Source organism: Cannabis sativa, chromosome X, assembly GCF_029168945.1.
Source record: "Cannabis sativa cultivar Pink pepper isolate KNU-18-1 chromosome X, ASM2916894v1, whole genome shotgun sequence".
In the NCBI taxonomy this organism is placed as follows: Eukaryota; Viridiplantae; Streptophyta; class Magnoliopsida; order Rosales; family Cannabaceae; genus Cannabis; species Cannabis sativa.
Window position 1 is genome coordinate 3788662 of NC_083610.1, and position 16019 is coordinate 3804680.

Here is a 16019-nt window from a genome sequence, read left to right on the forward strand (position 1 = left end):
TAATATGAAATTGTGTTGTTCTATTGATACTCAAAATTCTTCTTACAAAAATTTTCCTATCTCTTTACAATTTTTAAAATGAGCTATTTATACTTGAGCTACTGAGTCTTTTAAATACATGTAGTTCCAAATGTTAGGGCACAAAATTTCTTTTATACCATAAAAATCAGCGTATCAGATGGGTAGTGAAAAAATGGTGGTAATGTGTCAGCCTGTACCCCGAATGAGACAAGCTATGTCTCCACCACTAGTACTTGTCGTACTTCCACTCTTCCTTCAGTGGCGTGCATGCTTTATCAGTCATTTCCCTTATTGTGTGTCATTTTGGAGTTTCTCTTTTTACATCTCGTGTTCAAGATACGAGAATGGCACTTAGAAAATTCATTTAAGTGTTTAGCCTAGCCCATGTGAATCTTTCCACTTAGATGTCGAGCATAGGAGATGAGTAGGCACGAAGGGAAGCAAGATGTCCCTGCTTGGCGTATGGCAGTAGAGAGAATAGGAGGAAACTCTCGCTGGTGCGGGCGCACAAGGGAAGCGTGCGGGGAGCTTCTCCACGGCCAGTTGCTCCTCGTGTCAAGGGGCTCTTCGTTTATTTTGATGGGGTTGACCCATACATGATTTACTTACCTTTAAAAGTGTGTATTATGAGATTTTCTTTATGTTTAATCTTAAGATCTCCAAAATTATACTTAGCAATTTTTTAGGAGTCAACAATAATCAATACACATAAGATGTCATCAGGGCAATCCCTAGATTAAGGCAGGCTAGGCTCATGCCTAGAGCCAAAAAAATATTTTTCTTTTCAAAAATACACATAAATTTTTATTAATTTTAAATACCATATTTTTTTTAGATAACGGTCCAAAAGAATTATTTTTCCTAAGGCTCACTGAAATTCGTGACGGCCCTGGATGTCATAATATTATCATGTATAATCACTAAAGAAAAAAACTCAAAATTTAATAAAATGTTTCTTCAAGTTCAAACTACAAGGCCCATCTTGTTCTTTACTAGGTAATTGTTTTGTGACTGTTCTAAAGTCGTGGTTTTAGAGCAACTTTACCTTTGTTCTTCATTTTTCAACCTAAATTTCAGTTAATAAGGGTAAAAATTGGCCAACTATTATCCTAATGTTAGTATTTTTCTTACTCAACATTCATGTAATTTACTCATATAAAAAGTGAAGAAATAGTTTAGAACTTATATTCGAAGCACAACTATCTTATAGTAAATAATTTTTTTTCGTTCTTTTCTTCATACTACTAGTTTGTGCTTTTGGACTTTGGACCATTATAAATTGGGGTAAGTTGAAAAATGTCTCTTTTATTAATCAATTAACCAAATTTGCCTCTAATTTTATATTTATTTGAAACATACCTCTTTTTATATGTATTGTACCCAAAATACCCTGACATAAGAGAGTCACATGGAGAGTATCTTGAAATGACAGGGGCAAAATCGGTACAATGTTTAAAAAAAGAGGTAAAAATGATAGACTTTAAAAAAGAGGGTAAAAATAAAAGAGGACAATATAAAAAAGGTATAGAGTGTAATTTTCTCTTATAAATTTTCAGTTTATATGTACACAATGGTAAATTTCAAATCGGTTTCAGACTTTCAGTGTCAAAGCCCATTAGTAAAATGGATCCATATGTCCTAAAAGCCCAATATAGATGTGGGGTATATTAAAAAATGGGGAAATTAGACTCTATAAATATTGTCTTATTTTATTTTTACCCTCTTTTTTAAATCCTATCATTTTTACCTATTTTTTAAACACTTTACCGATTTTACCCCTGTCACTTCAATATAGTCTCTATGTGACTCTCTTATGTCAGGGTATTTTGAGTACAATACATATAAAAAGAGGTATATTTCAATTAAATATAAAATTAGAGGTAGATTTGACTAATTGATAAATAAAAGGAGTTTTTTTTAATATACTCCTTTTATTTATCAATTAGTCAAATCTACCTCTAATTTTATATTTAATTGAAATATACCTCTTTTTATATGTATTGTACCCAAAATACCCTGACATAAGAGAGTCACATGGAGACTATATTGAAGTGACAGGGGTAAAATCGGTAAAGTGTTTAAAAAAATAGGTAAAAATGATAGGATTTAAAAAAAATGGTAAAAATAAAATAAGACAATATAAAAAAGGGATAAAGTCTAATTTCCCTATATATAGAGATATTGTCTGCTTGGTGATCCACATTTTCTAAAGCCCAATAGTAAAATAGAATCGGTAGCCCAAAAGTAAAAGCCCGATTTTGAAAGGAAACAAACTTCTATAAAAGCCAAAGCAAATAAAATGTTAAAACTATCAGAAAAGAAAATTGTTTTTAGATAATTGATTTTTTTTCAATTATATTTACAGTTTGCGAAAAATATGAAAATTATACCTATGTAAAGTTTATGAGAAAATTTTAAAGGAGGAAATTACACTCTATACCCTTTTTATATTGTCCTCTTTTATTTTTATCTTCTTTTTTAAAATCTATCATTTTTACCTCTTTTTTTAAACATTGTACCAATTTTACCCCTGTCATTTCAAGATACTCTCCATGTGATTATCTTATGTAAGGGTATTTTGGGTACAATACATATAAAAAGAGGTATGTTTCAAATAAATATAGAATTAGAGGTAAATTTGATTAATTGATGAATAAAAGAGACATTTTTCAACTTACCCCATTTTAAAAATTACGAAAATTTTCACTTACAAAATTATGATTTAAACTAAAATTTGTACAAAAATATAAGAAATTTAAAACCATAGCTTTAGAAGTTTAATTGGCCCTTGACTAGAAAGATAGGGAATGATTGGTGGAACGAGAATAAGCATCCGACCTAGAGATTCTTTCTAGCTTCTAGATTCCTGATTTGTCCGAGCGATTTTGCGTCTTGCTTTCGGCTTAGTCCACAATCAACATTTCTCTATAGTTTTTGAGGTGTACAGGCTCGGGCATTAGGTGAAGGCAAATTAGGAATGAGGTCGTTCAACCAAAAGAAAAGCGCCAGCGATTGATTTGGGACCTATATAGGACAATTAGACAAAAGGGTGTTTATCAATCCGCTTAAACCGCCCGCACCGTAAAAAATAAGGGTGCGATTTACGATTTTGAATTGTTATTATGCGGTTCAAACTGCATTGCACCGCACATTATAAAAATACCAATTTTTATATTTATTTAGGTCCAATATGTGAATGTCCAACCCAAAGTCCACTAATTATTATATTATTGAAACTTAATTTTTATTTCATATTTATTTTCAAATCTTATGGTATTTTTGATAAGTGTTGCTCAAGCTTTGTTGTATTTGTGATAGTTTAATTATTGGTAATAATCCAAATCACAAAAATCGCACTGCACCGCACCATTTTTTGCGGTGCGATTTTCGCAGTTTTTTAGTTTCGCGATGCGAGTGCAAATTAGGAATTAAAAAAACTGCATGTGCAGGTTGATTTAAAAAAATAGTCAAAAACCTCACTACTCACACCGCAAACACCCTTAGTTAGACGATAAGCAGGGGCGGACATAGGTGTGTAGTTAGGGTGGCCTTGGCCCCCTCAAAATTTCTAAAAAATAAATGTATGTGTTCTTCTTAATGAACAAAAATTATACATATGCATTAATTGATAGTTCATCATTACAAACAAAAGTCCAAGAAAAAAGGTAAAAAGTAGTATATTGAATCATTAAATTATTTTATTTTTTATTTTTATAATAATTTATATAATAATATATTATTTATAAATTAATAATAACTTGTTACTATACAGAAAAAAATAATAATTAGAGTGGAAAATAAAATTAAGTATATTAGTTTTAAATTTTGCTACAAATATACAAGTATGTTATTTAAAAAAAAGTTATAGTACATTTCAAAAGATTGTTCAAGTAAATTTTTTATCTCTTTCGATATTCAGAAGAATTTTTTAATCTAATTTTTTTTTTTATATAATCATGTATATTATAATTATTTAAAATAATTTGTAAATTTTTAGAATAGTTTACATTGTTAAAAATAAGATTTAAATATTTTGTTGCACAAGAGACTATTTTTTCTTTTCCGGTAGAGAATAAGTAATTGTTTAAATCTTATTTTTTGGCAGTACAAACTATTTGGAATCTTTTAAAAATTTATAAGCGATCTTAAATAATTATAATCTACACAATTATAAAAAAAAAAAAAAAATTAAAAACTCTCTTAAATATCAAAACAAATAGGAAGATATCAAAACACCCTTTTTAAGAGGTATACGCATTATAAATTTATTGTATTATTTTTAAATAATTAATTAAGTATCCTAATTAAGTAGAATATTCCTAATAAAAACTTTGACCTTGATTTTCCTAGTTCTTCTCTTAAAATTTTGATTATGTGTTAATTGTACTCCTTTCAAAACTCTTTCTTATTTATGTGAATATGTCTTTTATTTAAAGTATCAACTTTTATTGTTGAAATAAATGTTAATTTTTTTTATCCATACTTATTTTTTAATAATTGGTCCCCCCAAGAACTTAATCTTGACTCCGCCCCTGACGATAAGTAGACCCAATGAAAAATATTGCACTATTTTACAGTCATCCAAAACTAGAAACCTTTTATTTTATTTCGTTCTTGTTCTTCAATTCTTCGTTCTTGCATTCAAAGGAAAATTTTTGTATTCAAAATTTGGCGAAAACTTTTTTGAATGAAGCATATTTTTTTTCCTGTAAATGCAATCTCAAATTTTGTTTGCTTCCTTATGAGTAGCTATAAAATTTATATTTTGCTTTTTTGATAATAACACCTGTTAAGAGTTAGTTAAGCAACTCTAATTCTGTTATAAGTTGTTAGTAGCTTAGAGTTATGTAAGTTAATTTTGTATAGATAATCTTTGTAAGTATTTTGTAAAATTAGCCTATGAAGTTTTCTATTAGCAAAATAACTTTATAAAAAAATTTATTAGCAAAATAATTCTTTATGATCGCAAGAACAACTATGTGTTACCTGTATGACTGTAAACGACTATTATAGTGGTAAAACGACCATAAATTTATACTGCGATTGTAACGCCCGTATTTTATAATAATAATAATAAACTCGAAAAATTAATTTTTTAATAATTTATATATTAATACTCACATGGATCGGGATCCCGAGTAACAAAATACTAGTTAAAATTATTTTACTAATATGTACATATATATATTTTTTTTAAACTTTAGCGGACAAGCATCCTCAAAATACAGACTCCAATATGCTAATAAACCGAAACCCTCCAGGTTGCACTGCCGCAATATGTACAATCATGCCGAGTTCCACCTCACTGTTCTTCCAGCTTTGCTTTTCCTTTACCTACACAAGGTAGCAAACTGATGAGTCAACAGACTTAGTAAGATATGCAAGAAATATATAAAAATAACACGCTGCCAGCTTTATGATTAAGCTGCCCTGAGCTTAACAACGAAGCTCACCAAATGGTTAAGAACGTTCTTAAGGGTAGTACGACTACTATACCAAATGCACTAAAGTACCAACTCTGTACTTGTGTTGGTAGAGTCCTAACTGTACTCCCAGGAATTACTAAGTGTTGTACCACGAACACGACGTACCCTGGGTACTCGTGTTGGTAACACCGTAACCACATTAATATTCAAAATAAACATATACATTCATATATATATTCTTACGCTATCTTACCTCGTTCCTTGCTCAAGTGTGCCGGTCAGCCTGAGTGGAAGTGCAACTCGACGTTTTACAGGGCCCTAAACCATAATGTTTAAAATCCAATGAGAGACTCGCTAAAACACTTATCGGGGATTTAAAATAGAAACTAAACTTAACCCTATCGATAAAAAGGATGCCAACACCCTAAAATACTTAAAAACGGGAAAAACTAGGGTTCGGGAAAAAGCCCCAACCTAAGAAAGCCGGCTTCCCAACCGAAGTCCGGTTTCGGGACCAACTGGTCGACCGGTTGCAACAGGGCCCCAGGAACCGGAATTCCGGTTCTGAGCTGGGAACCCAAAAATCCTTCCCCTTAATTCAAAACAATCCCAAATCTTTTCAAAACTTCCAGAATACCTGTATACACTAAAATAAACCAGTTCCAAGCAACAAATCTCAACAATTCACACAAAATCCAAAAACACCATTAAAGACCTAACTTAGGTTTTCTAAGCTCTAACTTGAATAATTCATAACCTAGGGCTTAAATCTAGCTTAGAACAGTAGGAATAACCATTATTCAACTTCAACAAATGAATCCAAACTGAATATACATATACAGCCCCCCAATTCAACCTAATTTCACCTAGTTCAACTCAAAATTCAACTAAAACTTCAATAAAAAGTTAAGAGGGTTTACCTTGATTCAAAATGTTCAATATCTAGCTGAGATTAGAGAACTTTAGCAGAGAAACAATCCTCTCCTTGCTGGGATGATGGTTCGAAAGAAAGAGAGGGAGAAATGAGGATTTGCTTGAAATTTTCTAACTTATTTCACCATAAACCTTTGCTCAAGCTTAATTTTTAATTCAACATAAACCTATGGCTGCTTCTAGTGCCCACTACAAGCCAAAATAAAAGAAGAAAGGACCTAAATGCCCCTTAACCCAAATAAAATAATTATAACCCCTCAAGGGCAAAATGGTCAAATACTAATCCCCGAAAATTCTAACGCCTCTACTATTTAACGATAATACCCCGATAATAATCTAAATTATAAAATGCAACTCTCTAGGCCCAACGTCGCTTTCCACAGCTTCCGAACACAATCACAGAAATTAGGTAATTAAATATAAAATAGCATAAAAACATATATGATATATAAAATATATTTCTAAAATATGCATTCCATAATTATTAATACATAAACCTTAAATAATTAATAATACAAAGTATTATTCATAGGCGGTCTTTAAAATTATCCCCCCGTTAAAAGGATTTCGCCCCCGAAATCTACCTGAATAACTCAGGATGTTGGGCCCTCATATCAGATTCCAATTCCCAAGTGGCTTCTTCCACTTTACTGTTTCTCCAAAGTACCTTGACCAATGATATGGTTTTGGTTCGAAGAACCTTTTCCTTTTTATCCAGAATTTGCACTGGTTGTTCGTCATATGATAAATCAGGTTGCAATTCCAATGCTTCGTAACTCAGAACATGCATTGGATCAGACACGTACTTCCTCAGCATGGAAACATGAAACACGTTATGCACTGCTGATAAGGAAGGAGGTAGGGTTAACCGATAAGCAACTTGTCCAACCTTCTCCAGAATTTCAAAAGGTCCAATAAACCTAGGGCTCAATTTACCTTTCTTTCCAAAGCGTTTGATTCCCTTCATCGGGGATACTCGTAGGAAGACATGATCACCAGGTTGGAATGTAACATCCCGTCGCTTAGGATCTGCATAACTTTTCTGCCTGCTTTGAGAAGCAAGCATTCGAGCTTTGATCTGGTCTATCGCTTCATTCGTCTTCTGGACTAATTCAGGGCCCAAGTATTTCCGTTCTCCTGTTTCGTCCCAATGAATTGGGGAACGACACTTTCTTCCATAGAGTAGCTCATAGGGAGCCATTCCTATGGTACTTTGATAGCTATTATTATAGGAGAATTCAATCAGAGGCAAATACTTACTCCATGATCCTCCAAAATCCATGACACAAGCTCGTAACAAGTCTTCAAGTATCTGAATGGTTCGTTCAGATTGCCCATCTGTTTGAGGATGAAAGGCTGTGCTGAATTTCAAATTAGTTCCCATAGCCTTTTGCAAACTCATCCAAAACTTTGAGGTAAATTTAGGGTCCCTATCTGAAACGATTGACTTCGGTACTCCATGAAGACGGACAATTTCTTTCACATACAAATCAGCATACTGATCCACTGAATAGGTTACCTTAACAGGTAAGAAATGTGCTGACTTTGTAAAGCGATCCACCACAACCCAAACTGAGTCGTACATTCCTGTGGTTCTAGGCAAGCCAACCACAAAGTTCATAGCAATGTCTTCCCACTTCCATTCTGGAAGTGTTAATGGCTGAAGTAACCCCGCCGGTCGTTGATGCTCAGCTTTGATTTGTTGACAGGTTAAGCATTTGGTGACATAGTCCACTACATCCCTCTTCATCCCATACCACCAGAAATAGGGCTTCAAATCTTGATACATTTTGGTGGTTCCTGGATGTAATGAGTAAGGGGTAGTATGAGCTTCTTCTAAAATTTCCTTTTTAAGTTCACTGAAATCAGGGACACACACCCGTGCTTTAAACAACAGCATCCCATTGTCAGAAATGGAGAAGTCCTTAGCTTTGCCTGCTAAGACATCTTCTCGAATTTTTACCAATTCAGAATCTTCTAACTGGGTCATTCTGATTCTTTCCAACAAATCTGACTGAAGTGTCAGATTAAATAATCTCTCAGTCACCAACTCAATGTTTGCTCTAGTCATTTCTGAGGCTAGCTGAGAGGAAATCATAACCATATTGGATATCTGATCAGGTCCTTTTCTGCTTAAGGCATCAGCCACCACATTTGCCTTTCCAGGATGATACAAGATTTCACAGTCATAGTCTTTTACCAATTCTAACCACCTCCTCTGTCTCATATTCAAATCCTTCTGAGTGAAGAAATACTTGAGACTCTTGTGGTCAGTATAAATCTCACACCTTTCACCATACAAGTAATGTCGCCAAATTTTCAAGGCGAACACCACTGCTGCAAGTTCTAGGTCGTGAGTTGGGTAACGCTGCTCATAATCTTTCAATTGTCGAGAAGCATAAGCTATGACTTTATCTGCTTGCATTAACACACAGCCTAAACCCTGCCTAGAAGCGTCACAATATACTACAAACTTTTCTTGATCAGATGGCAAGGCCAGGACAGGAGCTGTAATCAATCGTTGCTTCAGCTCTTGAAAACTCTTTTCACATTTATCTGACCATATAAATCGCTGATTTTTCCTAGTTAACTCGGATAACGGCATCGCAATTTTGGAAAATCCTTCCACAAAACGCCGATAATAACCCGCTAAACCGAGAAAGCTTCGAATTTCAGTGACTGTCTTAGGTCTAGGCCAATTCTTCACCGCTTCAATCTTCCCTGGATCAACCATAATTCTGTCTTTTCCAACAATATGCCCTAGAAAAGACACTTGTGACAGCCAGAACTCACACTTTTTGAACTTTTCATAAAGTTTATGATCTCTAAGTCGCTGTAGAACCATTCGAAGATGTTGCTCATGTTCTGCTTCTGATCGAGAGTACACAAGAATATCATCGATAAATACAATTACAAAATTATCGAGGAAATCCTTGAATACCCTATTCATGAGATCCATAAAAGCTGCCGGTGCATTTGTTAACCCAAAAGACATAACCAGGAATTCATAGTGACCGTATCTGGTTCGGAAAGCTGTCTTCGGGATATCCTCTTCTCGAATTCTCAATTGATGATATCCAGACCTCAAGTCAATCTTAGAGAACACTGTCTTGCCCTGAAGTTGGTCAAACAAATCGTCAATTCTGGGCAGAGGATATTTATTCTTAATGGTTAACTTATTCAACTCCCGATAATCGATACACATTCGAAGAGTTCCATCTTTCTTCTTCACAAATAGCACAGGGGCTCCCCAAGGTGACACACTAGGTCGAGTGAACCCTAGATCCAACATCCCTTGGAGTTGTATTTTCAGTTCTTTTAATTCAGCAGGTGCCATTCGGTAGGGTGCCTTTGAAACAGGTTCTGCTCCAGGAATTAAATCAATGATGAAATCTATCTCCCGCTGAGGTGGTAATCCCGGCAATTCCTCTGGAAATACATCCAGGAATTCCTTAACCACTTTAACTTCTTCTGGTCCAAGTAACACAGGTTTACTGGAATCCACCACCACTGCCAGAAATCCAACACATCCATCTCGTAATAAATCCCTAGCTTTCAACGCTGAGATTCTTGGGACACGAGAACCTTGGACCGAACCAACAAAAACAAAAGGTTCCTCACTTTCCGGTTCAAAAGTCACCATTTTCCGTTTACAATCAATACTAGCAGAGTATTTAGACAAAAAGTCCATACCAAGTATAATGTCAAATTCGGCCAATGGCAACTCCACGAGATCAGCACTCAATTCTCTATCTTCAATTCTAATTATTACTGACCTAATCCACTTTCTTGAAATAATTAATTCTCCATTAGGCAACAGGGTTCCAAACCCCGTCTCGAGAATATCACTAGGTCTATCAAACTGATCAAGAAGTCTTGATGACACATAAGACCGAGTAGCACCCGAATCAAATAAAACAGTATAAGCAAAACCATTGATTAGAAGCTGAATTCGTAACTACCGAAGGACCGCGCGCAAAGCATCTGCCTGAGTTATAGCAAAAACACGAGCAGAGCAGACACGGGTTTGACCTCGGGCTTCGGTTCCTCTTTCTTCAATCGAGGACAAGCCTTTTCCTGAGATGTCCCACCGAACCACACTGAAAACAGGCTCTCCGGTTACAAGCTCCGGGATGATGCTTCTTGCAACGCGGGCACTCAGGATAAGAATAAGTCTGACGTCCTCCTCTATTCTGGTTTCCTCGAAACCTTTTCCCTTGCCCTGAACTTCCCGAAGATGGAAAAGTTCTTTTCTTCTGTTCAAAGGTAGAACCCCCACTCTCTTTCTCAGGACCCGACATAGGAAGAGTAGTGATCCCACCGACACCAGAAGACTCTCGGGTTTCTTGTAAAAATTTAACTGCTCCTTCAGCTCGAAGAGCCTTATCAACCATTTCTGCATAAGTTGTGGTATCATTCGTTGTAATAACCAGATCATGTCTGATTTTGGCATTCAGCTTGACCAAATACTTTTCTTTCTTCTTTGAAGTACGGTTGGTACAATTCCGGAGGCTAACTTGGCCAAGCGATCAAACTTGGTTGTATATTCAGTTACTGACATACCCTCGCCTTGTACCAACTCAACAAATTCCTTCCGCTTTACACTGCGGACCGCCTCGTTGTAATACTTGGCATTGAACAATTCCCGGAACTCCTCCCAGGTCATTCTGGTCACATCTCTGGTGAGGGATACCATTTCCCACCAGATCAGGGCATCCTCTTGAAATTGAAATGTGGCACATGCCACCCTATCATTTCCGGCTACTCCCATAAAGTTCAATATTTTCTCAATGACGGTCAACCACTGCTCAGCTTTTAAAACATCAGGGCCTCCCAGAAATACTGGAGGCGCTTGCTTTCTAAACCTCTCATATAAAGGCTCCATGCGGTTACCAGCAACATGTTGCTCAGCTGGCACCGCAGGGGCTGCAGGAACTGCAATGCGGCTTGCGGGAGGCTCAACAGGGGCATCCCGTTGCCTGAGTCGTCGGATCTCTTCTTCTTGTTGCTCAATTCTAGTTTGCATCTCGGCAAACCTTTGTTCCCAATCAACAGGGGCCTGAGGTGGATTCTCCTGTCCACCTCTCGGGACTCGACCGCGGCCTCTACCGCGTCCACGGGGGTTTTGAGGATTTCTACCACCCCGACCACCTCCGGTCTCAACCAATTCACCCTGCCTTCTAACGTTTCGCTGGTCGTCCATTATTTAGGACTTAGCCTGCGAACCCACAAGGCACGTAGGTCAGACAGTGGTCAAAATACTTTCAAGACCGCAATTAAAATTTAAAACATCTTTTATTTAATCATATATACAACACAACATATCTTAAAATAGTTTGCAAAAAGAAATAAAGCTTACGGAACCGTGAGTTGAACTCGACATTGTCCTTGATTGTACATATCTTGACGGTCTTCAGTGGACAACCCAGTGGCTCTGATACCAAACTGTAACGCCCGTATTTTATAATAATAATAATAAACTCGAAAAATTAATTTTTTAATAATTTATATATTAATAATCACATGGATCGGGATCCCGAGTAACAAAATACTAGTTAAAAGTATTTTACTAATATGTACATATTTTTTTTTTTTTAAACTTTAGCGGACAAGCATCCTCAAAATACAGACTCCAATATGCTAATAAACCGAAACCCTCCAGGTTGCACTGCCGCAATATGTACAATCATGCCGAGTTCCACCTCACTGTTCTTCCAGCTTTGCTTTTCCTTTACCTACACAAGGTAGCAAACTGATGAGTCAACATACTCAGTATGATATGCAAGAAATATATAAAAATAACACGCTGCCAGCTTTATGATTAAGCTGCCCTGAGCTTAACAACGAAGCTCACCAAATGGTTAAGAACGTTCTTAAGGGTAGTACGACTACTATACCAAATGCACTAAAGTACCAACTCTGTACTTGTGTTGGTAGAGTCCTAACTGTACTCCCAGGAATTACTAAGTGTTGTACCACGAACACGACGTACCCTGGGTACTCGTGTTGGTAACACCGTAACCACATTAATATTCAAAATAAACATATACATTCATATATATATATATATTCTTACGCTATCTTACCTCGTTCCTTGCTCAAGTGTGCCGGTCAGCCTGAGTGGAAGTGCAACTCGACGTTTTACAGGGCCCTAAACCATAATGTTTAAAATCCAATGAGAGACTCGCTAAAACACTTATCGGGGATTTAAAATAGAAACTAAACTTAACCCTATCGATAAAAAGGATGCCAACACCCTAAAATACTTAAAAACGGGAAAAACTAGGGTTCGGGAAAAAGCCCCAACCCATAGCCGGTTCCCAACCGAAGTCGGTTCACGGGACCAACCTCCGATCGGTTGCAACAGGGCCCTGTGAACCGAATTCGGCTCGAGCTGGGAACCCAAAAATCCTTCCCCTTAATTCAAAACAATCCCAAATCTTTTCAAAACTTCCAGAATACCTGTATACACTAAAATAAACCAGTTCCAAGCAACAAATCTCAACAATTCACACAAAATCCAAAAACACCATTAAAGACCTAACTTAGGTTTTCTAAGCTCTAACTTGAATAATTCATAACCTAGGGCTTAAATCTAGCTTAGAACAGTAGGAATAACCATTATTCAACTTCAACAAATGAATCCAAACTGAATATACATATACAACCCCCCAATTCAACCTAATTTCACCTAGTTCAACTCAAAATTCAACTAAAACTTCAATAAAAAGTTAAGAGGGTTTACCTTGATTCAAAATGTTCAATATCTAGCTGAGATTAGAGAACTTTAGCGGAGAAACAATCCTCTCCTTGCTGGGATGATGGTTCGAAAGAAAGAGAGGGAGAAATGAGGATTTGCTTGAAATTTTCTAACTTATTTCACCATAAACCTTTGCTCAAGCTTAATTTTTAATTCAACATAAACCTATGGCTGCTTCTAGTGCCCACTACAAGCCAAAATAAAAGAAGAAAGGACCTAAATGCCCCTTAACCCAAATAAAATAATTATAACCCCTCAAGGGCAAAATGGTCAAATACTGATCCCCGAAAATTCTAACGCCTCTACTATTTAACGATAATATCCCGATAATAATCTAAATTATAAAATGCAACTCTCTAGGCCCAACGTCGCTTTCCACAGCTTCCGAACACAATCACAGAAATTAGGTAATTAAATATAAAATAGCATAAAAACATATATGATATATAAAATATATTTCTAAAATATGCATTCCATAATTATTAATACATAAACCTTAAATAATTAATAATACAAAGTATTATTCATAGGCGGTCTTTACAGCGATTATCATAGTCGCATAGAATAAATTAAGTGAGGTTATTTTATAAATTTTATTATTCATATTATTAGTTTGACAAATTTTACTCTATGTAAACTAGTCCTACGTACTATTTATAGCTTGTAATCTCTTTATTTAATTAAGAGTAATTTGCGGCATAAATACTTAAGTTTAACTCCATCAGTTGTAGGTGAATATTTTAGTTTAATTTTTATGGTAATAATATCTAAGTTATATTTTTAAAACTTCCGTAATTATAATCGTTTACTTTAAGTGTCAAGTCAATGACCACGTGATAATCATTGATTAGTCTAGGTCATTAAATTTTTGTTTTTATTTAAAATTAATATACCTACAGAAGAAGATTAATAAGAAAATGACACCTAAATAATGACTTGACAATTAACGGTCAGGTACTTACCGAAATTCAAGAAATATAACTTATGTATTATTACCACAAAAAAAATAAATTTCGGTATTTATCTGCACCCAAAAGTTAAACTTAAGTATTTACGATACGCCACAATAATTTATTTTTTCAAATCTCACTCCCTAATAACACTTCCAAAATATGAATAACACTAGAGAAGTGTGAAAAACTACTATGTAACTCGAAGTGAGTGTAATTCAAAGTAATTTATTTTTAGCTGATTAATATTATTAAACTAAGTCATTACAGGCCACATTTATTTGCCAAACATGAAAATAAAAATTCATATGCAATTACTAATTGATATTTAAATACAGTATATTTACTGTGATGTCTATTACTAAGGTAAAAATTACAGTAACTAATAATTATACAGTTACTTTCAAACACACACCCTATTTAAAAAGAAATATGTTAAAGAGAACTAAACACTAATTAAAAGTATCTTATTATTATTAGTATAATTTAATATCAAATTTATGTATTTTAATTTGACAATTATTTGCCCCTTGTACAATGTTATTTTCTAATGACGTTGGACACCACTAATATTTATTAGCAATGCTCATAACATTCTTATTAGTTTCTATAATTTATAATTTCAAAATATATCACTAAAATTTTATTTTCTTTATATCATATATTAATTTTTTTTATAATACATCACAAAAATTTTATCTTTTTTAATATTAATATACACATATTTACATATAAAAAGAAATGTGATAAACCCTAATAAAATAATTAATAAAAAAATATATTTTTAAATAAATATTATTCTATGAAGATAGAATATAAATAATAAATTTTTTTAAAAAAATTAGTTATCAATTCAGTTATTCAAATATTTTTAAAAAATAATTTACAGCATAAATACTTAAATTTAACTTCCGACTATAAATAAATACCTAAATTTAATTTTTGACCGTAATAATACATAAGTTATATATCTCGAACTTCTGTTTGTATGATCTGACTGTTAAGTATCAAGTCAATGTTCACACGGCACACTACAAGAAAAATGAGTATTAATGAGGACAAATTTCGTTGGTAAAAACCCCCATTTTCGTTAGTATTACTCATCAATGAGGACATTTCGTTGGTAAAAAGTCGTTGGGAATAGTTCGTTGGTAAAAACAATTATCAACAACGACTTTTAAAGTCGTTGGTAATAAAAATTATCAACAACGACATTGTCGTTGGGAATAATATTTTATTTTATTTATTTTTTCTAAACCTGAGTACATCAACAACGACATTGTCGTTATTGATACTATTATCAATGACGACAATGTCGTTATTGAAGAACTTTTTTTAAAAAAAATTAAATAATTATATTACAATTATTTCTCATTAATTATTAATATATAATATTATATTAAAATTATTAAATTAAATAATTATTTTAAATTTATATTTTTTTAATTATATAAAAATTATTTAATTAATTAATTAATATATAAAATTATTTACAATTAAGATATGAAATCATTTAACTAAAAGTAAATATTTAGAGTCACTAATATTGCAATAAAAAGTGAGTCACAAACATTACAATACTGCATACCTAAATATAAATTAGTGTTCATAAAATATTAATAAACATTAAACCGATAGTTCGTAAAATTAAAATAAATAATCTAAAAGAAGTTTGTAGTAGCATCGTCCTCATCACTAGCATCTCCAGGAACATCCGACCCAGGAATATCCGACATCTGTGGGTAGTATGGCGGCATTTACGAATTTGTCATCATCTGAGATGTCTGCTGCCCATGTAGTGTCGGCATCATTTGAGATGTCTGCTGCCCTTGTTGTGTCGGCAACATCTGAGATGTCTGCTGCCCTTGTTGTGTCGGCATCATTTGAGAAGTCTGTTGTCCTAAATATGTCGGCATCATTTGAGATGTC